Below are 26,623 nucleotides of genomic sequence, written 5' to 3' on the forward strand. Positions count from 1 at the left end.
GTCTATCATTCTCCCATTTCTCTAGTAGATTTTTTTTCCAGTTTCATATTTTTAATTTTTTATATAATTGAATCTTTAAAATATCTAGTGAAAATTGTGCAATATTTATTTAGGGGCCTTAAGAGGACTTAGAGTTCTAATTTTTATTTTTCTTATTAGCCATTTTAGTTTCTAACTTTGCTATATCATCAATGTAAAGTTCTAGAGGATAAGAACTATCACTTTCTTATGCAAGGCATGTATATTAACTCTTTTGTGCATCATATATCTGCAAAAACAATAAATAAAAATAGATATTTCATGAGGTAAATCTTATCATAATGTAATGAGTTTTCTGAAATGTTAGCAATGACTGTTATATAATATTCCTCTTCAAACAACTTACACTCTCTAACAAGAGAATAACATAATTATGACACAATTTTTGGAAAGATCAAATACTAATGTCTTTTTTTCAAAGCCAACTTAATTTTTAGAATCACTTTCATGACTATTCTCTCATATTTTGAGAGTTTAACAAATATTTCCACTTTGAAGTTTTATATATTCTAACTTTAATATGAGTCTTGCCTACCAGACAATTTTCCATAACGGTAAGAAATCTATCTGCCCATATTCTGTCAAACAGTCTGGAGTTTGCATATATTTTCTCTGAAATTATCCTATTTGATTAAAAATTACCCAAAATATTCCACTTAAGAACTGTGTAATCCCTGACTCATCTCTAAAATCTTACTCATGGATGAATCATATAACAACTAGTTTATTTTGAAAATAACAAATCAAAACTAAACAACATCAATACATCTTTTATACATTTATAAACAATGTTTAAAATTCTAGATTCTCATGTCTCTGTTCTAGCATTGGTAACTTCAAGACCCAGTTGATTCCTAAGAATGAATTAAAAAAAACAAACACATATATGGAATCTAAGAAAAAAAAAAAAGGTCATGAAGAACCTAGTGGCAAGACGGGAATAAAGACACAGACCTACTAGAGAATGGACTTGAGGATATGGGGAAGGGGAGGGGTAGGATGTGACAGGGTGAGAGAGTGGCATGGACATATATACACTACCAAATGTAAAATAGATAGCTAGTGGGAAGCAGCCGCACAGCACAGGGAGATCAGCTCAGTGCTTTGTGACCACCTAGAGGGGTGGGAAAGGGAGTGTGGGAGGGAGATGCAAGAGGGAGGGGCTATGGGGATATATGTGTACGTATAGCTGATTCATTGTGTTATACTAACACAACATTGTAAAGCAATTATACTCCAATAAAGATGTTAAAAAAAAGATCATTAATGACATGGATGCATTGTTGCTTATACAGGTCTCTAGCTATTTGGCCTTAGGTCTCAAAGGATAAAAATAAAAATCGTTTTGTTCTCACATAGAGCTTTCTCTTCAACATGGTAAGAGGCTGAATTTTCTGTCTGGTGCCTCTCAGTATCCTTGTACACTAGCAATGCCCCCCTTTCCACCCAGACTTTCAGAAACCTGTCCGGTGAGTTTTGGCCACCCCTCCTTCCCACCTTCCAGTTCCGGGAAGTTCAAGCTGCAGTTCAGGCTTGTGTCACGAGGTGGCACCAACGTACCGCTATCGTCAAACTTCTCTACAAAGACATTTATTCAAGGAGCAAAAAAATACAGTACTCTCCCTTAAATGCCAGCCTTTGAACCTATGCACTGAATAATTCTAATATTGTCTGAAAAAAAAACTCATCGTAAAAGAAGACTGTAAAGATATATATTCCAGGGACTGCACACAATGAAACACCAGGTGGCAATAGCTCCTTGGCAGTGGGTGGCAGGCGGGTGGAAGGCACCGCAGGCAGAGGTGACTGAGAGAGGATGGGGCATAGGAGCGATGTCTGGGTAGCTGTGTCCAGGGTCATGGACAAGAGATGCCCGACAGGGGGTGGGGGAAGGTCTGGGAAGCCTGTACAGGGTGCGGTAATGGAGAGTGAAATGCTGTGTTCTCTGGGAGGGACCTTCTGCAGCCTAGATACTTCAGCCTACACTGACGGAAGAGATACATCAATGAACGCGATGTAGATTTGTGGTCAAAAGCAGGTGGAACTGTTTTAATATAGATATGAATTTTCCAAAAAGAATTGGTATCATAGTAAACAAATCATATATCGTTTGTTACTTTTGGAAAAGGTACTTTTTTCCCTTAAAACAGGGGGGGGAAAAAGGGATGGATGCCATCTGGTGCCCAGACCCAGGATTGCAAGCTCTGAGAGTCTCAGACCAGGGGACTGGTCAACAAGAGGAACGAAGGGATGGAGGTTGTGATCTTGGCTTAGTGATTGCAGCCAGTATTTTCTGGAAACTTGCGCTTACTGTGAGCAATCCCTCTGTGTCCATCATTTTCTGGGATCTCTAAACCTGAGATAGGGTGTCCAGCCCTGGCCCGACCTAAAGAGAAAGCTGCACTTGTAAGCATGTGTTTGGGGTTATAGAGCTAGAGGAGACCTAGAAACACACACACACAGACACAGACACACACACAGTCAATTCCATTTTAAAATCTACTTCATTTCCCCAGGAAACTGAATACAGTGAATGCTTTTCCAAAGTAATAAATACATGTTCACATTACCTTTGTCAGTCTGTTCACAGTACTTTGTTTTCAAATTTTTATGAAAATGTTTTCCTGAATACATTCCAAACAATACGTGAAAGTACATTTTCTCAACTCTCTTACAGGCCTGACTCCCGCCCCTTGACCCAAAAGGATCTGTTGTCATAGAACAGTGCCTCCCCTCCAGACGTGTCCCTGTAGGTGAGGGTACATGATCATAGACAACTGCACACACACAGGTGTCTTTTCCTAAAGAGGAATCACATTATTCATCTTTTGCATCTTGTCTTTTCCACTTAATATTCTTCTTAGGGTTTATATTTTCATCTCACTAGTTGTAGTTGTGATGGTTAATTTTATGTGTTAACTCAACTGGCTATGGGATGCCCAGATTAAACATGATTCTGGTTGTGTCTGAGGGTGTTTCTGGATGAGATTAGTATTTGAACTGGTGGACTCAGTAGACTGTCCTCCCCGCTGTGGGTGGGACTCATCCAATCTGTTCAAAGCCTGAATTGAACAAAAGGCAGAGGGAGGAGGAATTCCCCCCCTTCTGCTTCCTGCTGCACTGCCTGACATCGCATCTCATCTTCTCTGGCCCTCACTCCGGGATTTAAACCATCAGCTTCCGGGGTTCTCAGGCCTTTGGACTCGGACTGAACTACACCACCAGCTTTCCTGGGTCTCCAGCTTGCAAAGGACAGACTGTGGGACCTCTCAGCCTCCATAATTGCACAAGCCAATTCCTTGTGATGAATCTCCTTTTATATATAAATACATATCCTGCTGTTTCCATTTCTCTGTAGAACCCTGAATAACACACTAGTGGTTTAGGCATATTTTAACATGTTTGCTATTCATATATATATTTATTTGAGTTCTTTGTTGAAATTAGTTGCCAATCATTTGTTACTGAGTGTGCTTCACAAATCATGGATATTAACCCACTATGAGGCGTAGTTTACAAATGTTTTCTCCCCTCTTTTAACATAACTCTTTTTTTTTTAATTTAGAAAGTTTTCAATTTCAATGATTAGACTTAAAAACAATGCAAGTATTATTTAAAAAGGAAAAAAAAAATGTGAGGAGCATGTACTGCCAGCCTCCAGGGAGGTTAGAGCATTCAGAGTCCTGGAGGCATCAGGAGAAAATGGAAAAAATCTTTAAAGTATTTCCACAGTTGGCTGCTGACCTGGAGATAACAAAGGTGTCTACCTGATTTACATAAACTCCCCTAAAATCAGTACCCTGGTATGATGTTGGCCAAAATGATGGGTAACTTGAATGGCTGTTAGGATTAAAGAAGACAAAATATAAAGTACAATTTCTTAAAGCACTTCCTTACATATCATTTTCCTTCCATCCAGATCACCTGTCTCAAGGGCAACACCTGAGCTTCTGTCTGAGCCCTACTCCCCGCTTCAGGGATCAGCCAATGGATGTGGCCCAGACACCCAGGTCTCTTGGCAGAAGGGAAAGAATTTCATCTCCTCTGTCATCTTCCTCACCCTGAGGGGCTGGTGAGTGAGTACCCATGGGCCACAATAGCAGGGAGTCTGATCGACCACTTCTCCAGCCCTGGAAGCCCATCTTCTAAAAGGGAGGCTGCTCTGTGTCCTCTAGGGAGGGCGAGGGATAGAACCTCATCCCATCCTGCCACTTATGTGGCCAGGTGACCTAGACTCTGTCAGTCTGAACTTGGGCATCTGTGACGTGGGACTCACGATACCTATGTCACAGAGTTGTCCTGAGGGGTGAATGAGGAAAACTGCCCAGAGTATATGGCACCTGGTGGGACTTCAAAGGCTTTTTAAAAGTCAAGACTCAGTAGCAGGGGCTGGCTGAGACTTAGGGCTAAGGCAGGCATTATGGAAAGGTGTTTCTCCTAATGAGAATATAGATATCTTTATGAAGGAAGCAAATCTCTCTCTGGTATGCCTTGAGTTCAAAGTTTTAAAGACAGAAGGATCTCTAGTTTCTTGGGAGACTCAGAAGCTCCTAAGAGCTGCCCAACATCGTGCCTCTGAGCAGACCCTAATCCAGTTCCCCACGCTGGGAAGACAGGCTTGCCTTTGATTCACCTGGTGAGCTCAGTGAGAGGTGGCACCAGGGCAGCAAGCTGTGGTGTTTGCCTAACTGCTGCTCCTGGACTGCTCCGCATGTTAATACGTTTATAGGAAAATTCTAGACCTGTCTCCCATTCAACAGTGCAGGGGTCCTCAGTTCATGCGTCATCCAGCCACGTCACACCACAGTTTCAACCATCTGCTGCCTCCCTGAGAGGCAAAATTCCACAAATTACTTCCATTTCTTTGACACACAAGTATCCATCTTACCATTCACTAATAACTGAATATATATTGTTAAATCCCATACTGTTCCATTGGAGGCATCTCATTGGCTCTATATTGGAAATAGGAGGGTAAGAGGGGAAATGAATTATGGGCAAATTCAAAGGTTAAATCTGAGATGACATGGCTCCTTCACATTAACTTTTTTTAAAAATTAAGACTACATTTTTTTAGACAGTTGTGCAATCACAGCAAAATTGACTGGGAGGTATAGAGATTTCCCATATACCCTCCCCCATCCCCATACATGCATAGCCTCCCTCATTATCAACATCCCCCACCAGAGTGGTACATTTGTTACAACTGATGAAACTACGTGGCCACATCATAATCACGCAAAGTCCACAGTTTACCTTAGGGTTCATTCTTGGTGTCGTACATTCTATAGGTTTGGACAAATGTATAATGACATGTATATCATTATGATACCACACAGAGTAGTTTCATTGCCCTAAAAATGCTCTGTGCTCTGCTTATTCATCCTCTTCCTTTCTCCTTGAAAATCCTAGCAATCACTGATATTTTTACTGTTTCCAGAATGTCATATAGTTGGAATCATACAATATGTAGCTTTTTCTTAAGTTTTTTTTTAAATAAATTTATTTATTTATTTGTATTTATTTTTGGCTGCGTTGGGTCTTCATTGCTGTGCGTGGGCTTTCTCTAGTTGCGACGAGTGCGGGCTACTCTACATTGCAGTGGGCAGGCTTCTCATTGCAGTGGCTTCTCTTGTGGCAGAGCATGGGCTCTAGGCATGTGGACTTCAGTAGTTGTGGCACATGGGCTCAGTAGTTGTGGCTCACGGGCTCCAGAGCACAGGCTCAGTAGTTGTGGCGCACGGGCCTATCTGCTCCACAGCATGTGGGATCTTCCCAGACCAAGGCTCGAAACTGTGTCCCCTGCATTGGCAGGCGGATTCTTAACCACTGTGCCACCAGGGAAGTCCCTTCTTATTTTTTATTAAGGTAACATTGGTTTATAACATTATATAAGTTTCATGTGTACAACATTATATTTCTAATGCTGTGTACACTACAGGGTACTCACTGCCAAAAACTTAGTTTCCAACTGTCACCATACAGTTTATCCCCTTTACACATTTTACCTTCCCCCTCTCTGCCTTTGTTTGGCTTGTTCATTTATTTTGTTTCATTGTTTTATTCCACATATGGGTGAAATCATATGGTATTTGTCTCATTTCATATGACTTATTTCACTTAGCATAATATCCTCAAGGTCCATCCATATTGTTGTAAATGGCAAGATTTCATCTTTTTATGGCTGTGTAGTATTCCAGTGAGTGTGTGTGCGTTTGTGTGTGTGTGTGGTGTGTGTATGTGTATAACATCTTCTTTATCCATTCATCCATTGATGGGAACTTAGGTTATTTCCATATCTTGGCTATTGTAAATAATGCTGCAATGAACACTATTAGAATGGCTATTATCAAAAAGGCAAGAAATAACAAGTGTTGGCAAAGATGTGGAGAAAAGGGAACCTATATATAGGTTGTATGTTGGAATGTAAATTGGTAAAATCAGTATGGAAAACAGTATGGAGATGCCTCAATAAATTACAAATAGAACTACCATATGATCCAGCTATCCCACCTCTAGGTATTTATCCAAATATGAAAACACTACTTCAAAAAAGATACATAGTCTTCTTCTGATTGGCTTCTTTCACTTAGTAATATGCACTTAAAGTTTGTCCATGTCTTTTCAAGGCTTAATAGATAATTTCTTTTAATGCTGAATAATAATATCCCACTGTATAAATGTACCACAGTTTATTTATCCATTCACCTAATTAAGGACATCTTAGTTGCTTCCAAGTTTTGGCAATTACAAATAAAGCTGCTATAAACATCTGTGTGCAGGTTTTTGTGTGGACATAAGTTTTGAACTCCTTTGGGTAAACACCTAGGAGTGTGATTACTGGACTGTGTGGTAAGAGTATGTTTGTTTGGTAAGAAACCACCAAACTGTCTTCCAAAGTGCTGTAACCATTTTGCATTCCCATCAGCAATAGATGAGAGATCCTGTTGCTCCAATTCCTCTCCAAATCCAACTCCAGTTGCCAGTGTTCTGAAGTTTGGCCATTCTAATAAATGTGTAGTGGTATCTCATTGTTAATTTGCACTTCTCTGATCATATATGATGTGGAGTATCTTTACTTACATTTATTTGCCATCTGTATATCTTCTTTGATGAGTTGTCTGTTAAGGTTTTTGTCCCACTTGAAAATTAGTTTGTTCATTTTCTTATTGCTGAGTTTTAAGAATTCTTTGTATATTTGGGATGACTGTCCTTTATCAGATGTGTCTTTTGCAAATATTTTCTTCCATTCTTTGACTTGTCTTCTCTTTCTCTTGACACTGTCCTTTGCAGAGCAAACGTTTCTAATTTTCATGAATTCCAGCTTATCAGTTATTTCTTTCATAGATTGTGCCTTTGGTATTATATCTAAAATGACATTGCCATAAACAAGGGTAACTAGGTTTTTTCCTAAATCTTCTAGCCATTTTATAGTTTTATGTTTTAAATTTAGGTCTGTGATCTATTTTGAGTTATCGTTGTGAAGGGTGTAAGGTCTGTGTCTAGATTCATTTTTTCCCATGTGTATGTCTGGTTCTTTCAGCACCATTAGTAGTAAAAACTATCTTTACTCCATTCTTTTGCCTTTGCTCCTTTGTTGAAGATCAGTTGACTATATTTATGTGGGCCTATTTACAGGCTCTTTATTGTTCCATTGATCTATTTGTTCTTTCGCCAATACCACAGTGTTGTGAACTTTATAATAAGCCTTGAAGTTGGGTAGCATCAGCCCTCCAACTTTGTTCTTCTCCTTCAGTATCGTGTTGGCTATTCTGGGTCTTTTATCTCTCCATATAAACATTAGAATCAGTTTTTCAATATCCACAAAATAACTGGCTGGGATTTGGGGAGGGGGTTATTGCATTGAACCTACAGATCCAGTTGGGAAGAACTGACATCTTAACAATACTGAGACTTCCTGTCCATGAACATGGAATATCTCTATTTATTTAGTTCTTTGATTTCATTCATCAGAGTTTTGTAGTTTTCCTCATATAGATCTTGTACATATTTTGTTAGATTTATACATAAGTACTTCATTTTGGAAGGTGATAATGTAAATGCATTGTATTTTCAATTTCAAATTCTACTTGTTCTTTGCTGGTATATAGGAAAGTGGCTGACTTTTGTATTTTAACCTTGTATACCGCAACCTTGCCATAACTGCTTATTTGTTCTAGAGGGGTATTTTTGTTGTTGATTCTTTTGGATTTTCTACATAGATGATAATGTCATTTGTGAACAAAGACAATTATATTTCTTCCTTCCCAAACTGTATACCTTCTATTTCCTTTTCTTACCTTTTTGCATTAGCTAGAACTTCCAGTATAATACTGAAAAGGAGTTGTGAAAGTGAACATCCTTGCTTTGTACCTGATTTTAGTGGGAAACCTTTAAGTTTCTCACCATTAATATGATGTTAGCTGTAGGTTTTTTGTAGATATTCATTATCAATGTGAGGAATTTCTCCTCTATTCCTAGTTTACTGAGAAGGTTTTTTTTTCAATCATGAATGAGTGTCGCATTTTGTCAAATGCTTCTGTCAAATGCATTGATGTGATCATGCGATCAATCTATTATACTTCCCTTTGCAATTCTACTAGTTTTTGCATCACATATTTTTATGCTTTGCTGTTAAGCACATAAATGTTAAAGACTGTTATGTCTTGGAGAACTGACTTCTTTAATCATTATAGAATGCCTTTCTTTATCCCTGATAACTCACCTTGATTTGAAGTCTGCTCTGTCTGAAATGAATATAGCTACTTCTGCTTTCTTTTGGTTAGTGTTAGGATGTTAGCATATTCCCCACCCATTTACTTTTATTCTATATGAATCTTTGTATTTAAAGTGAGTTTCTTGTAGACAACATATGGGTAGGTCTTGTTTTCTGAAAAATATTATATTCAACTATTTAATGTGCCTACTCACAAGTAGTAGACTTCTAAAGGGTTTCTATTTTTTTTTTACCTTTCCTGCATTTCCCATTTTTATCTACAACAAAAGCACTTGGGTTCTGAAGCAAAAAGAATAAAGAGAAAAAATAAGTATCCCCGGCCATTCCACAGTGGGTCGGTGTCAGATAAAGAACATGCCTAAACCAAGGGAATTAGGTAATGAGGTGGCCACAAAACTAATTTATGAATCTATCCACATGACAGTCCCATTTTGGTAGCTTCAGGGAAAATATAATTGCCTAGGGGAAGGGCAAGCATGTCTCTCAGATAAACCTTAGATTTGACAGTCAGATGACATCTCCACTTCCCTGGATTTTAGATAAAAGTAGTTTCACAACATTCTTTATGTACTCTCCCAAATAAAGCTCCTTGAATTAAAAGAAGGCTCATCAGCTTAACCTCCCAATAATCTAAACAATGAATGCCACAAGGGAGTAAAAGGGTGACAGTCTGCATGGGATCACCCAGAGCTCAGCTCCACAGCATCCAGAGGGGGAAAACCCTTAAACAGTGGGATTCAGGGTTAAAGTTTAGTCACAGGCTTATTCAGGAGCAATCAACACATGCATATGAAAACACCACTGAATCACCTTCCTTGTGCAATTAAGAATAATAAAAGGCAAGGAAAATATACACATGCCCAGCACTTGTAATACAAAATCAGATCAAGTTCAAAATGGGATGCATCCTTAAGCCAATCAAGGGATATGGGTAGTAGTCTGGAAACAGAAAAACTAAATTTCACCAGGATGCTACAGATTAGATTCTAGATACACAGGCCTACATGAGTAACTGAATGAAAGCCAGTAAATTAGGCCTGAACTTTGAGCTAGATGGCACTTGGGAAACTAAGCCTTTGAAGACATCAGGGAAAAAAGGGTTGAAAATAGTATCTGCAGAATGTGTTAGTGCTCCCTACTGCACATAAGCTAAAAATAATGATTGTGTCCATTTTAGTAGCTCTGCAAGAGAATACACACGGCAAGGAAGGCATATATGGCAGGTCACAATGTTGAGATGTGAATGTGTATTTGTTCTCCTTATGTTTCTTCCTTTCTCCTTTCCATCAGGTAGCCAGCACCTATAGATACAACCATGCAAGAAAACAATACCATATTTCACTTAGGGATATATACATACGTAATAAAATTAATATATATATACATAGGTAATAAACTATAAAGAAAAGTCTTAAGTATGGAAAACCCAAAGTCTTGATAAAAATTACCTCTGGGGAAGAAGGAGACTAATATAATCAGAGAAGATTCAAAGTGAGTTTCAACTGCATATGTGATATTTTATTTCTCAATTTGAATATACAGAAGTCTGTTATATTATTTTCTATAAATCTATGTCTGAAATTTTCAAAACAAGCATTCTTTCTATGAGCTTTAATTCTGCTCTGAAAAATGATCCATTACTAACTTAGAAATTGTGGAAAATATTGTCAAGTCCAGAGATAAATAAATAAATAACCAGAAACCTACCATTCAGTGATTTAAAAATAATGTATGATGTTTGTGCATTTACTCTAATCATATTCTCCATGTATGTACATATAATGCTTATATATTACATATGGGTCTCATATCTCTGGAGGCTCAATATTATCTATAAAGATCATGAAATCAGTAATTAAATTTGCCCAGCTCACATCTAACTTTATCTAACACCAAAGCCCATGTTGCTAACCATTGGGATATACAAACTTTTTCTGTTATGGATGAGGCCAACACAAGGGAAATGACTATGCTTGGTCTTATAAAAAAATAAATCTGGTATTTAGGACACAGGTATCCTGATTTCAGTGTGTTATATGGCAGACCCTTCTTAATACTCTGTTATTTTGTACTTTCTTCTTTCTGGCACTCAATGGGTTAATGCTATTCCAATGTGAAAATGGAAGATAAAAGGGGGAGAGAAGAAAATACATTAAAAACTAATAAGAGAAGTGATGTCAGCAAAATGGCAGGCTAAGAAGCTCCAGGCCCTCATTCACCCACAAAAAAACATTATAAAAAATAACTAGAGACTTGATAAAATAACTTTATAAGAGATCTGAGACTAGTCAAAGGTCTACAGCAACTAAGGAACACCCAGTTAGGAAAAGACCTAATTAAAAATGGTAGGGAAAGTTTTGAGTCATTACTTACCCTTTCCTTACCACCTGCCCAGTGTGGCAGCAGTTTTGAATTGGAGGAGGTGGCAGCCCAGTTCCCAGTCCGTCCTTCAAACCAGAGAAGTAGAAGAGACCTAATTTCCAATATTCTAACTTGTCTGAGTGCTGCCTGAAGGACTCCTCTTTGTTTTTCCTAACTTTGAAGACAGGCGGGAAAGGCGACAGTGCCTGTGAAAGGTGCAAGAAGACTATAGGTCTACAGAAAGCTGAGACAAGAGATTATAGGTGGAGGCATACAATAGACTATCTAAGGTGCCAAGAAGAATCTGGCGTGAGACTCTTTGGGAAATTAAGACATTTAAAAGTAGCCATGTATAAAGGGGAACTGAGATATTCACACACAGGCCCACACAACATGCATGTGCAGAAAAGGCCTGAGAAGATCTTAAGCTTTCACTTCAGGCTAATTCCTATGATCAGAGCAAGTCCAGCTCATTGGTAAAGGATTACCCTTGTAGAGAGCAAGTCTGCAAAGACTGGTAGAGGTGTTGTTATTTGAGATGTTCATATTGCAACCAAAAATGACAAAGCATACAAAGAAACAGGAAAATATAGCCCATTCAAAGGCACAGAAAAAATTGATAGAACCATCTCCACCCAAAGAAGCCCTGACATAGGACTTACTAGACAAAGATTTTAAAGCAACTGTCTTATATATGCTCAAGAGACAAAGGAAAACAGACAAAGAACTAAAGGTAATCAGGAAAAAGAAGTATGAATAAAATGAGAATATCAGCAGAGACAGAAATTTTTAAAAGGAACGAAACAAATTCTGGAGCTGAATAATATTATAATGTAATTGAAAAATTCATTAGAATGGTTCAATTGTAGATTTGATCAGGCAGAAGAAAGAATCAGCGAACTCAAAGATAGGACATTTGTAAGTATTGAGTCTGAGGAGCAGAAAGAAAAAAATAATGAAGAAAAGAGAACAGAGCCTAAGGGTCTTATGGGATACCATCAAGAGGACCAAAATACACATCATGAGAGTCCCAGAAGGATAAGAGAGCCAGAAAGTGGCAGAAAGATTACATGAAAAAAATAATGGCCAAAAACTTCCCAGCTTTGACATAATATGTAAATGTACAAGTAAAAGAGGCTCAACAAACCGCAGCTATGACAAACATAAACAGTCCCACACCAACAAACATTAAAATCAAACTGTCAATAGGAAAAGACAGAGAGAATCTTGCAAGTAGCAAGAGAAAATCACCTTACCACATACAAGGGATCCTCAATAATATTACCAGCTGATTTGTCAGCTGAAACTTTAGAGGCCAGATGTGGTAGGATAATATATTTAAAGTACTTAAAGAAAGAATCTATCAAATGAGAATTCTATATCTGTCAAAACTATCCTTCAAAAATGAGGGTGAAATCAAGGCATTCCCAGATAAACAGAAGCTAAGGAAGTTCATTAGCACTAGACCTGCCCTACAAGAAAGACTAATGGGAGTCCTTCAAGTTGAAATGAAAGGACACTAAACAATAACTTGTGGCTATGTAAAACTATAAAGATCTCTGGTAAGGTAAATATATGGACAAATATAAAAATCAGTATTTAAAAATTTTTGGTTTCTAAATCCACTTTTAATTTTGTACAGGATTTAAAAGACAAATACATCAAAAAAATCTATTTTAATAGTTGCACAATGTATAAAAATGCAATTGGTGATATCAATAACATAAAGTGGGTGGGAGGAGGACAACACTATAACCCAACTGGCCTTAACAGACATATACAGAACACTCCAACAAACAATAGCAACATATACATTGTTCTCAACTGCACATGGAATATTGTCCAGAATAGGCCATGTTAGTTACAAAACTAGTCTTAATAAATTTTGAAAGATTGAAATCATACAAATTATCTTTTTAAATCACAATAGAATGAAACTAGAAATCAATAACAGAAGGAAAACTGAAAAATTCACAACTGTGTGGAAATTAAACAACATACTCTTAAACAACCAATGGGGCAAAGAGAAAACCACAAGGGAATTTAGAAAATACCATGAGACAAATATAAGTGAAAATGCAACAACCAAAACTTATGGTACAGCAAAGCAGTGCTGAGATGGAAATTTATAACTGTCAATGCTTACATGAAAGAGATGATCTCAAATTAACAACCTAACTTTACAGCTTAAGGAACTAGGAAAAGAAGAACAAACTAAACGCAAAGCTAGCAAAAGGAAGGAAATAATATGTGTGGTTTAGAGTGGAGATAAATAAAAACAGAAAGTAGAAAAACAAAAGAAAAAACCAATGAAACCAAAATGGTCCTTAGAAAATATCAACAAAATTGACAAATCTTTAGCTACACTGACTGAATAAAAAGAGAATACACGAATACTAACATCAGAAATGAAAGTGGGGACATTACTACTGATTTTACAGAAATGAAAAGGATTATAGGAGAATACAATGGACAATTATACAACAACAAACTAAATAACCTGGATGAAATGAACAAATTCCTAGAAACACACAGCCTACCAATCGAATCATGAATAAACAGAAAATCTTTCATTCATTGCTGGTGGAAGTGCAAAATGGTATGGCCACTTTGGAAGACAGTTTGGCAGTTTCTTAGAAAGCTAAACATACTCTTACCTCATGATCTAGCAACTGCACTCCTTAGGATTTACCCAAATATGTTGAAAACTTATGTCCACACAGAAACCTGCACAAGGATGTTTATAGCAGTTTTATCCATAATTGCCTAAACTTGGAAGCAATCAAGATGTCCTTCAGTAGGTGAATGGATAAATTGTGGTACATTTATACAATGGAATATTATTCATTGCTAAAAAGAAATGACCCATCAAGCCTTGAAAAGACATAGATGAACTTTAAATGCATATTACTAAATTAAAGAAGTCGATCAGAAAAGGCTACACATTGTATGATTCCAACTATATGACATTCTGGCAATGGCATGAATATGGAGACAGTAAAAAGATCAGTGATCGCCAGTGGTTGGGGGAAGGGAAGGATGAATAGGTTGGGCATAGAACAACTTTAGGGCAGTGAAATTTTTCTGTATGATATTACAATTGTGGACATATCTCAGCATATATTTGCCTAAACCCACAGACTGTACAACACCAAGAGTGAACCCTAATGTAAGCTATGGACTTTGGGTGATAATGATGTGTCAATGTGGGTTCATTGATGTGCCACACTGGTGTGGACTTTTGATAGTGAGGGAGGCTGTGTGTGTGCTGGAGAAGGGGTCATATGGGAAATCTTTAATTTTCTGTCAATTTTTCTGGGAACCTAAAACTGCTATAAGAAAATGGTCTATTTTCAAATATTCTCAAAGTATTGAAGAAGAGGGAACACTTCTTAACTCGTTTTGTAAGACCAATATTATTCTGATACCAAAACCAGACATATACACTACAAGAAAAGAATACTTGGCCAATATCCCTTATATTGATACAGATATCCTAAAAAATGTTAGCAAACCAAATTCAGAAGCATATAGAAGGATTATACACAATGACAAAGTGGGATTTATTCATGGAATACAAGTGTGGTTCACCATTCAAAAACTAAACAATGTAATATACCACATTAACAGAATGAAGGTAAAAAACACACAGTCAATTCATGTTTAAAAAGCATTTGATAGAATTCAGTACCTTTTCATGATAAAAACACTCAACAAACTAGGAATAGAAGGAAACCACCTTAACATAATAAATGCCATATATGAAAACCCACAACTAACATCACACTCAATGGTGAAAACAAAAGCTTTTCCACTAAGATCAGGAATAGGAGAAGGATGCCCATTTTCACCACTACTGTGCAACATAGTTTTGGAAGCTCTAGCCAGAGCAATTAGGCAAGCAAAAGAAATAATAAGTATCCAAATTGGAAAGGAAGAAGTTCAACTATCTCTGTTCAGAGATGATATGATCTGACATGTAGAAAACCCTAAAGATTCCACACACAAAAAAATTATTAGAACTAATAAGTTAATTCAGCAAAATTGGATACAATATCAACCTGCAAAAATAAATTATATTTCCATACATTAAAAATAAATAATCCAAAAAGGAATTTATGAAAAATTACAGTTACAATTACATTTACACTAAGAAGAATAAAATACTCTAGGAATAACCTTAACCAAGGAGGCAAAAGACTTGCAAACTGAAAACTACAGAACATTGTTGAAGGAAATTAAAGAGAACATGAATAAATGGAAAGATATCCTGTGTTCATGGATTAGAAGATTTAGTATTGTTAAATTGTCAAAACTACCCAAAGTGATCTACAGATTCAGTGTAATCTCTATCAAAATTTCAATTATGCTGTTGGAGAAATTTTAAAAACGTATCCTAAAATTCATATAGAATCTTAAGGGATGCAGAATAGCCAAAACAATCTTGAAAAAGAAGAACAAATTTGGAGGACACAAATTCCTCATATCAAATTTATTTCAAAAATATAATAATCAAAACAGTGTGCTATTATCATACAGACAGACACATAGATCAATGGAATGTAAGAGACAACCCAGAAATATACACTCACCCCTATGGTCAAATGATTTTCAACAAGGGTGCAAGACCATTCAATGGGGAAAGGACAGTGTTTTCAATAAATGGTACTGAGAAAACTGATATCCACATGCAAAAGAATGAAGTCGGGCATTTATCTTACACCATATACAAAAATTAACTCAAAATAAATCAAAGACAAATGTAAGAACTAAAACTATAAAACTCAGAAGAAAACATAGGGGAGAAGCTTCATAATGTTGGATTTGGCAACAACTTCTCAGAAATGACACCAAAAGCACAGGAAACAAAAGATAAAATAAATAAATTGAACTTCATCAATAACTTTCATGCCTCAAAGGACACCATCAACAGAGTGAAAAGGCAACACAAAGAACGGGAGAAAATATTTGCAAATAATATATCTGATAAGGGATTAACATCCAGAACATACAAGGAATTCCTATAACAACAACAAAATGAACAATTTGATTAAAAACTGGGCAAAGAAATTGAATAGACATTTCTCCAAAAAATATGTACAAATAGCCAATGAGTACTTGAAAAGATGCTCAACATTACTAATCATTAGGAAAATGCAAATCCAAACCACAATGAGAACAACCTTACACCCATTAGGATGGCTATTAATAAAAAAAACAAACAGAATAGACATTTTTGCAAAGAAGACATACAGATGGCTAACAGGCACATGAAAAGATGCTCAACGTCACTAATCATGAGAGAAATGCAACTCAAAACCACAATTAGGTATCACCTCACACCTATCAGAATGGCTATCATCAAAAAGTCTACAAATAGCAAATGTTAGCATAGATTTGGAGAAAAGGGAACCCTTGTACACTGTTGGTGTGAATGTAAATTGGTGCGTCCACCTTGGAAAACAGTATGGAGTTTCCTAATAAACTAAAAATAGAACTACTGTATGATCCAGCAATTCTTTTTTTTTTTATATCTGAAGAAAATGAAAACACTAATCTGAAAAGATACGTGCACCCCAATGTTCATAGCAGCATTATATACAATAGCCAAGATATGAAAACAACCTAAGTGGCCATCAACAGATAAATGGACAAAGAATATTTGGGATATATATATATATATATATATATATATATATATTACACAGCCATAAAAAAGAATGAAATTCTGCCATTTGCAACAACGTGATGGACCTAGAGAGTATTATACTTGGTGAAATAAGTCAGACCAAGAAAGACAACCTATGTTATCACTTATATGTGGAATCTAAAAAGTAAAACAAATGTATATAACAAAAAAGACTCACAGAGAACAAACTGGTGGTTACCAGTATGGGGAGAGGGCAGAGGGGAGGAGCAAGAGAGAGGTATGGGATTAAGTGATATGAACTGCTATGTTATAAAAGAGATAAGCAAACAAGGATATAAATATTGTACAGCACAGGGAATATAGCCATTGTTTTGTAATAAATTTAAATGGAGTATAGTCTACAAAAATATTGAATCACTATGTTGTACACCTGAAACTAAAATATCCTAAATCAACTACACTTCAATTAAAAATTAATAAATAACAAAAACCAGAAATTAGCAAGTGTTGGTGAGGATGTCGAGAAATCATTACTTTGTGCCTTGCTGGTGGGAATATAAAATGGTGCAGCTGCTGTAGAAAACAGGATGATGGCTCCCCAAAAAAATTAAACAAAGAATTTTCATATGATCCAGCAATTACACTTCTGGGTATATACCCCAAATAATTAAAAGCAGCACTCAAACAGATATTTGCACAACAAAGCTCTTAGCAGACTATTTACAATAGTCAGAAGGCAGAAACAACTCAAATGTCCATTGACAGATGAATGGAGAAACAAATTGTGGTATATGCATACGATGGCATATTATTCAGCCTTAAAATGGAATGAAATTCTGATACATGCTACAACATGAGTGAACCTTGAAGACATTATGCTAAGTGAAATATTCCATACACTAAAGGACAGATATTGTATTATTTCATTTATATGAAATACATATAATAATAAGTCATAGAGACATAAAGTAGAATAGTGGTTACCAGGGCTTCGGGGAGCAGATAACAGGGAGTTATTTTTTAATGGGTACAGAGTTTCAGTTTGGGATGATAAAAAAGTTCCGGAAATAGGAAGTGGCAATGGTTGTACAACAATGTGAATGCACTAAATGCCACTGAACTGTATATTTAAATATGGTTAAAATGATAAATTTGTTACGTATATTTTGCCACAAATAACAAAAGAGGAGGGTGGGAAAGAGAAGCATGCTGACACTCTTTTTCTGTCTCTGAATGTTGTTAATTGGGTGTGAAGCCTGGAACTATGGCAGCCATCTTGAGATCACGAGAGCCAGACAAACCAACACACTGACGATGGAAAGAACCTGTGTCCTTGATGACACTGTTGGAACAGCTAAATTAAACCAATCATGGAATTGGCTTTCTGCCAGATTTCTTGTTAAATGAGAAAACTCCCCTTATTGTTTAAAAATAAGTATTGAAAGGATGATTACTTCCTCTTCCTCAACATCCTCAGGTATCTCATCCTATAAGAATGTCAGCAAAGCTTATCCATCATATAAATATGCATATATTTCATTTCCTTCTGCTTCAAATTCAATTGATCTCTATGAGATATTCATGTTAAAGTCTCTTTTATGGGAAGGAGAACTTTCCTAACTACGACTCAAAATTCAAGCACATTAAGGAAAAAAGATTAGTAAATTTGACTACATAAAAATAACAATAACAATTTGGCATGCCATAAAACATGCTAGACAATTAAAAAGACACAAGAAAAATATGTGTAACTAATATCTAACAAACTGTTGATATTCCTTCTATATAGAAGCTTATCAGAGTCATTAAAAAACAGTCATTAATAAACAACAACCCTATCAGAGACATGGAAGAAATAAACAATTAATGGAAAAAATGCAAATTGTCTTTAAACATATGTAAAAGATGCTCAAACTTGCTTTTAGTAAGGGAGATGCAATTAAAACTACAGTAAGATACCATTTCTAAACTATTAGATTGGCAAATCCAAAAGATTATCAACACACTCATTTGATGAGGATGTAAAAAAAAACATGTCCTTTCACATACTGCTCACGGCGATGCAAAAGGTTATGATTACCGTAGTAGGTTTAATATTTGTTTCCAAAGATATCAGATCCTAGGGCTTCCCTGGTGGTGCACTAGTTAAGAATCCACCTGACAACACAGAGGACACAGGTTCGAGCCCTGGTCCGGGAAGATCCCACATGCCATGGAGCAACTAAGCCCATGTGCCACAACTACTGAGCCTGCGCTCTACAGCCCACGAGCCACAACTACTGAGCCCGTGAGCCACAACTACTGAAGCCCATGTGCCTAGAGCCCGTGCTCCACAACAAGAGAAGCCACCGCAATGAGAAGCCCACGCACCGCAACGAAGAGTAGCCTTCGCTCGCCACAACTAGAGAAAGCCCGTGCGCAGCAGCAAAGACCTAACATAGCCAAAAATAAACAAAATAAATAAATTTTTTTAAAAAAGATATCAGATCCTCATCTCTGGAACCTATAAATCTTACTATATTTGGAAAAAGCGTCTTTGCAAATGTGATGAAGTTAAGGATTTTGAAATGGAGAGATTATCCTGATTATCCAGGCCCTAGAGGCAATCATAAGTGTCTTTACAACAGAGAGGCAGAGGGAGAATTGACACAGACACAAAAGGAGAAGGCAATGTGACCAGGGATGCAAAGGTTGGAGTGACACAGGCACAAGCCAAGGAATGTCAGCAGCCAAGAGAAGCTTGAAAAGGCAAGGAACAGATTCTCCTCTAGAGCCTCCAGAAGGAGCGTCATGCTGCTGACACCTTGAGTTTGGCCCAGTGAAACTAATTTTGGACTTCTGACCTCTAAACCAGTGAGTGAATTAATTTCTGTTTTTTATAGATACCAGGTTTGTAGTTATTTATTACGGTAGCTATAGGAAAGTAATGCAACCACTATAAAAGGGAATTTGATTATACCTAGCAAAATTATATATGTTCTTATGCTTTGACTAAGAAATCCCATTTCCAGAAACATTATGTCTATATACTAAAGATATATGGGTAATGACACAAAAAGATGACAGATATAAATACAGATATTCACTGAGGCACTATTTGTATAAGAAAAAATGGAAGCAACTTAAATATCCATCAGTTCTGTGCTGGATGAACTATCACACAACCCACAGTATATACTAAGTAAGCTCAAAGAAGAATTATGAATAGCTCCACATAAAGCTACGGTGGGACATCCAGGATATACTGCTAAGAGAAAAAGTCCATGTACACAAAGGTATATAGCATGGTATTTTTTTAATCTAAGAATTGGGGGAATTCAAATACAGTTGACCCTTGAACAACACAGGGACTAGGGGCACTGACCCTCCACACAGTCGAAAACCTGCACATAACTCATAGTTGGCCCTCCATATACTCAGTTCCTCCATATCCATGGGTCCTCTGTATCTGTGGTTCCGTATCTGTGGTTCAACCAACTTTGGATCAAATAGTATTGCAGTATTTACTACCGAAAAAAAAAATCCATGTATAAGTGGACAAATCTGTATTGTTCAAGGGCCAACTGTATATACACTTGTAGTTATATTAAAAAATAAAAGGAAATGACTTTTGTTTGGGGGACAAGATTTAATAGACACACTTCTCCCTATTACTTTGGCTAGGTATGCTAAAAATCCTGGATATTACAGGTAAAACAAATATAAGATGCCTCTGAAAAGTGAAAAGAAAAAAGGCAGACTGGCTGGGGACTTTGAGATCCAAGTAATAAGGCAGTGAATTCCCTTGGCTTTATTTTTACCTCATACACACCAGATGGGGTGCTGGAGAAGCAGGAGACCCTAAAACACCAAAAGGAAAAGACAAAAAGAGCTCTAAGAAAAGCCTGCTGTATTTAGACACAGAACCAGAAAAAGGAGGAACCTAGCAAGAAACAAAGCTTTTAGACAACAACTGCCCTAAAATCACAGAATGAAACACAGCTGCGCCCTCACCATGGCAGCAAAGACTGAGTGGGAAATGTGGACTCCATGCTCACTTGATTATAAACAAATACCCCTCCCCACTCTTTGGGGTGGTATCAGAGAAGACCCCATGGGAAGGAAGGGCTTTCATCCCCACCTGGTGGAAATGAGCACACACCCCACCCATGGTGTCAGTGGAGACCATGCAAGGAGTCTGACTTCCACCCACATCCAGTGAAAATTAGGCTCCCCTTCCCCTCCTCTCTCATGGAAGGGAAGGCACCCTTCCCCTCTCTGGGCTGGTGCCACCCGAAGCCAAGCGAAACAGTGGAACTTTCACAACCATCCGATGAGGAGCCCTCCTCCCCTCCACAGTGTCAGGGCAGGCCACAAGGAAGGCAGGCAAGAAGTGCCTTCCTACTCCTACCTGGGTGGTGTCGGTGGAGACCTGGTGGGGAGTGAAATCCTTCTTCCACCAAGCAGTAGTAACAGGGCTCCACTTCCCTTCCACCCCCATGCCTGCCCCATCCCCCATGTTAGTAGAGCCTGAGTGGGGAACCTGGACTTTTATCCCCACCTGGCAGTAATGAACACCCCCTCCCCCTGGGATGGTGTCAATGGAGGCCACATACGGAACAGTAAGGAGGTGTGCTCCCTCTCCCAGCCAGGGTAGTGTAGGTGGAGGCCTGGTGGGGAGCCTGAAATTCCACCTCTACCAAGCACTAATGAGGCAGGCACCCCTTCCTCTCCCTCTCTACCCTCCAACTCCTGAGTCAGAGAAGACTGAGTGGTGAACCTGGACTTTCATCCTCACCTGGCTGCTATGAGACTGTGATCCCTTTCCCCCACTGTCATGGTGTCACTGAAGCCTTGCTAAAACAGATGACTTAAATAAGACACAGTCTCATAACATAATACCCAAAATGTCCTGGATATAATCAAAACTCTTCTATCCAAAAAATCAAAAAATCTTAATTGAGTGAAAAAATATAATCGACAAACAACACCACCAAGATAATAATACTGGAATTTTCTAACGTAAATTTTAAAGTAGTCATCATAAAAATGTTTCAAAAAATATTGCAATGAGAAAATACAAACATGCTTGAAACAAATGAAAAAAGTAGAAAGTCTCAGCAAAGAAATGGAAGATACACAGAAGAACCAAATGGAAATTTTATTTAATTAAATTAATTAATTTATTTTTTAACATCTTTATTGGAGTATAATTGCTCTACAATGGTGTGTTAGTTTCTGCTTTATAACAAAGTGAATCAGTTATACATATATATATATCCCCATATCTCTTCCCTCTTGCATCTCCCTCCCTCCCATCCTCCCTATCCCACCCCTCTAGGTGGTCACAAAGCATGGAAATTTTAGAACTGAAACACACTGAAATAGAAATTCAATGGATGGATGTAACTGCAGAATGGAGAGGAAAGAGGAAAGTTAACGTGAAGGCAGAACAACAGCAACAACCCAACTTTAACGACTGAGAAAAATAGACTAAAAAAATATAGAACAATGCCTCGGGGACCTACCTATGGGACCATAAACAAAAGATGTGATATTCATGTCATTTTTTCTTGGAAGGAGAGGAGAAAAAGTGCATGGGAGAAAAAGTGTTTGAAGAAATTATGGCTAACAAATTTCAAGTTGAGCAAAAGACATAAACCTAGAGGTTCAAGAAGCTGAGCGAACCCCAAAAAGAATTGTTCCAAAGAAATCCATGAAACACACATCATGATCAAACTTAGGAAAATATTAAAGACAAACCCCCCAAAAAAATCGGAAAAAATTTGAAAGCAGGGAGAGAGAAATGATGCGTTATCTAAAGGAAAAAAACAATTCAAATAACAGCAATTTTTTCATCAGAAACCATGGAGTATAGAAGGAAGTGGCACAACATTTTTCAAGGGCTGAAAGAAAACTGTTAACCTAAAATTCTATATCCGGTGGTTATGTTATCCTTCAGGAAAGGTGGGGTATGCAAAGACATTGTCGGATGAAGGAAAATGAAGAGAATTTATCACCAGCAGAATGTAAAGTAAACGAATGGCTAAAGGAAGTTCTTAAGACAGAAAGGAATTGATAATAGAGGTGCTCTTAGCATGTCAGTAAGGAAGAAAGAAAATTGGAAAGAGCAAAAATATAAACATAGTAGCTTTTCCTTTTCCTCTTGAAATTTCTAAAATTCTGTTGAATGGTTGAATCAAAAAGTATTACACTATGTTATGTGGTTCTCAATGAATGTAGAGAAAATACTGAAGACTATTCTACTACAAAAGGTGGATAATAATGGAACTTTGTTGATCACACAATGGAAAGAGTTGGGCATGCAGATACTCAGCACTGTTTGAGCTACCTATTACCCATGTAGATATGAATCAGTGAATGAATGAAAGATATCCTAGGATAAGGGCACAAATATTCCCCAGATTCTAAATGATAATTAAAATCTCTACATCATCTCCATGAACACTCACTTACTTTGGTATCATGCTCTTTCCTCTGCCCTTAGAAAATATCTCTATCAGAATGCAGTGCTTTTCAGATGTTTCAAATCTGTTCTAACACCACCAACTGCATTCTGTAATATCCACTCCCTGGTTATTAAATGCTTCTATTCCAACGCCAAGGGACTCAGGGAAGCCCAAGAATTTTACCCTGCATCTTCATTAATCCCTACCTTCAGTAAGTTGGCAGAGAGATGAATTTAGAGGCGAGGAAAGAGGCATTGTGGGCCCACATGGTAAACTACTGAAGCCCTCCAAAAAAGATCCAGTGATAGGGCCAACTGTCTATGAAAGAACGTGTGCAGATGACATGGCTGAAATCCAGAAACAAACTATTATATCCCAGGAGAAATCCTGTGCAGAGACTCTACTGAACAGGGTTGAAAAAGGTCAGGAAGTATGGATGATAACACATTTAATTAAGTATACTGAGCCCATGCGTCTACAACAGCACAGAGTTACCCAAGCAGAAGGGAGGAGGGGTTTTGTCAAAAAAGATCTGTTTGGGGCAAGGGTCAGATCTTAACTCTGCAGAAATGATAAGTTCACAAGAAAAATATGTGTTTTTTTAAAAAAAAGCCTAAACTTGTCAGAGCAGTGCTGTGTTGTGATACACCTCACTGAACGGATGAAAGGAGGAAAGCAACAAAGGAGGAGAAAAGCCTGAGTGACCTCAGGGATGACGCAGAGACGAAACAAAGGAGAGTGTGGGAAGAGCTAACAGGTGGACAGAGTGTTCTGGTTAAGAATGTGACTTCAGGAGGCAGGTAGAACCTCGCTGGCAGATGGAGTCCATGGAACCTGGGGTCAGAGAGAAACTAGAGGGTGTATGGTTTCCAGATGGTGTGGGGGATCCATTAGTCGTGAATCCTTCCCCTTGATGTCTGCTTCCTACTTTAATGGAGGTTTAGGGAACTGAGCATCAACTCAGCTTCCCTACTGTCTGTGCTCCCGGTTCTTCTCTGCCCCCACGGACCAGCAACACACCAGCAGGGCACTTTCCTCCTTACCATCGTTGTCCCATTTCAGTGTATAAAGGGGCTATGTAGTGTCCCATGGAAGCGAATGTGTTCCTTCCCCAATCAGTCCTACACCTGGACAGCCTCAGAACCCTGGAGTGTCCCATCAGTTACCTCTGAGCTCTGTCTCCTCACCCGGGAGCCCCCACTCTTCACTCCAGTCAGGGTGGACTTCCCCCCCACTTTCTCCCATACAGCCCCCATAAGTCTGGCCCACTGTCCCAGGCCCAGCTCCTCTTTGAGGAGTCTCTGACAACTTCCTCCTCTTTATAAATTAAGAGGGTTCTACAGAGGTGACCAGAACACCACAAGGAACAAGAATGTGTGAAATCATAAACATGACCTCTGTAGCCCCTGAGTCAGTAGAGGTATGAATAGTGACACATGCTTCATAACACACAGCAGGGGAAGGAACTCACCTTGGGTGGCTCAGGCTCTGGGACCCAGAAAGAGATCCTGATTCTTGTTCCAGTGACCCTCCCTGCCAACCCCCAGTCACCTCTTCCTAGAACTCCAAGTAGGTCCCGAACCCTCAGGTCACCAACAGAGGACGGGAAAAGCACTATTATTCACTGGAAAGAATGAGGATTTTTCCCCAGCCCAACTCCATTACACTGCACATCACAGAGATGGCACTGAAATTCCTACGTAATATAGTTAGGTGCGTGGTTCCCTTCCTTTTCTTACATCCCCAAATGCTCACTCAAATATAGTAATGCTATTGAGGTTAATAAACAACAACCCTGTTAAAGATTGGAAGTTAGGATAGGAAGGAAGCAAACATTGGTGTTGTGGACGATGTGCCAAATACTGTGCTGGGATCTTGATGAAATTTTACCCTTGAACTCCTCACATCACTCCTTTGAGTGTAAGGACCAGGAGATAGACACATAAACACACATACACACATATAAATATATATATACACATATACATATGTGTGTATATGTGAGTGTGTGTGTGCACACGTTATATATTAAATAACTTAGCAAGCTAGAGGATAAGAACACTTACTCTGTGTGTGTGTGTGTGTGTGTGTGTGTGTGTAGTGTCAACATGCAGAAAAATATTATAATTTGTTTAGGAAAGTTCTCATATGGAATAAAAGGATATAGCGATGCATGGGAATAATAATCATCCCTTTCTGGATACTAATTATCTCTAGGAGAGAGGAAGGGGATACAATCAGGGAGGAGTAAAGTTTTTTCTTAATCTGGATTGATTTTATAGTTCTATGCTCTTCATCTGAAATCCTTCATAAGTAGTAGCACTTTTAGGGGATTCAGTTTTTTTTATCATAAATGTAATACATACTCCATTTAGCAAATGTTTAACATTTTGAGTCAAATGCAGTGTTAAAAAATATCAATACCCAGCAATCCCATCATCATTGAAATTCACACTATGCAATTTCGTTCCATTATTTTCCTCTGCATGTAAATATGTAAACGTAATATAAATGCATTACATACACATTTCCTATAACTATTATCTTAGTCTATATACAATTCAGTATCCTTTTTTATTGTTGTTATTTTGGTTTTGCTTTTATCTTAATTCTTGCCTTGAGTACTAGCATGTAGAGAAAGTTTTCTGATTAAATGACAAGGTATAAGATGAGATATAACTATGATTTGTAATGAAGCCTTTACCAGTTAACCCAGCCCCAACTCTTGAACAATATATATGATTGGAAATGCCATACCTGTAACATATTAAATAATGTTACATGTCTGGGTCTGCTCGTGAGCTGTCTATAGACCTCCTTTTATCTGTGTGTCAATCACTCTATCCAACAGTTATAAAATCATAGTTCGGTGGAACACTGTAATGCCAGGCAGTATAATCTTCACTCCTATCATTCACCCTTTGGATGGGTGGTAGGAATAATAATAATAATAATAATAATAATAATAACAATAATAAGCAATAATAAAAGACACCAATGATCATAGAGCACATAATAGATAAACTGCTTTCTTAAGATCATGCAACCAGCAAGTAATGAATCCCAATGTCAAATCCCAGTCCTTCTGACTCCAAAGCCCATGCCCCTAACTACTGTTTCTATATTTAGTGCCCTTCTATATTAGGCCCGAGGCTAGCACGAGGGAAGGGACTCACCCAAGGTCCTGTGCTCTGTTGATAGGTCTGGCTACTGGGACACATGTTTGATGATTCTCATCTTCTGTCTAGCTGACCCATTATTATTCCTTCTCTTCTGCACTATTTCTTCTTCCTGGGGCTCAATAAGAAACTGCTTCACTCATATCAAACTAGAAGGAAAATAAGGAGATAGGAAAGCATGTGGAAAAAAAAGAAATGATGAGATGGG

At 37.8% G+C, this 26,623-nt stretch overlaps 1 long non-coding RNA gene across 2 annotated transcripts in view; it reads right to left on the reverse strand.

Annotated features, from left to right (window-relative positions):
* Positions 1 to 2,221: 2,221 nt before the first annotated feature.
* LOC309621230 overlaps positions 2,222 to 26,623 on the reverse strand; it is a 44,666-nt gene continuing 20,264 nt past the window's right edge. Inside the window, exons 4-5 of one of the 2 annotated variants that reach the window (XR_014239839.1) lie at positions 26,413 to 26,564; positions 2,222 to 10,077 (exon numbers count right to left, since the gene is read on the reverse strand). This is a non-coding gene — a long non-coding RNA (uncharacterized lncRNA). Of the gene's footprint in view, positions 26,565 to 26,623 lie in introns of both variants that reach the window. The other variant, XR_014239838.1, reaches the window with a different exon arrangement.

The sequence above is a fragment of the Balaenoptera borealis genome (genome assembly GCF_965194805.1).
Source record: "Balaenoptera borealis genome assembly, chromosome: X".
Taxonomy (NCBI): Eukaryota; Metazoa; Chordata; class Mammalia; order Artiodactyla; family Balaenopteridae; genus Balaenoptera; species Balaenoptera borealis.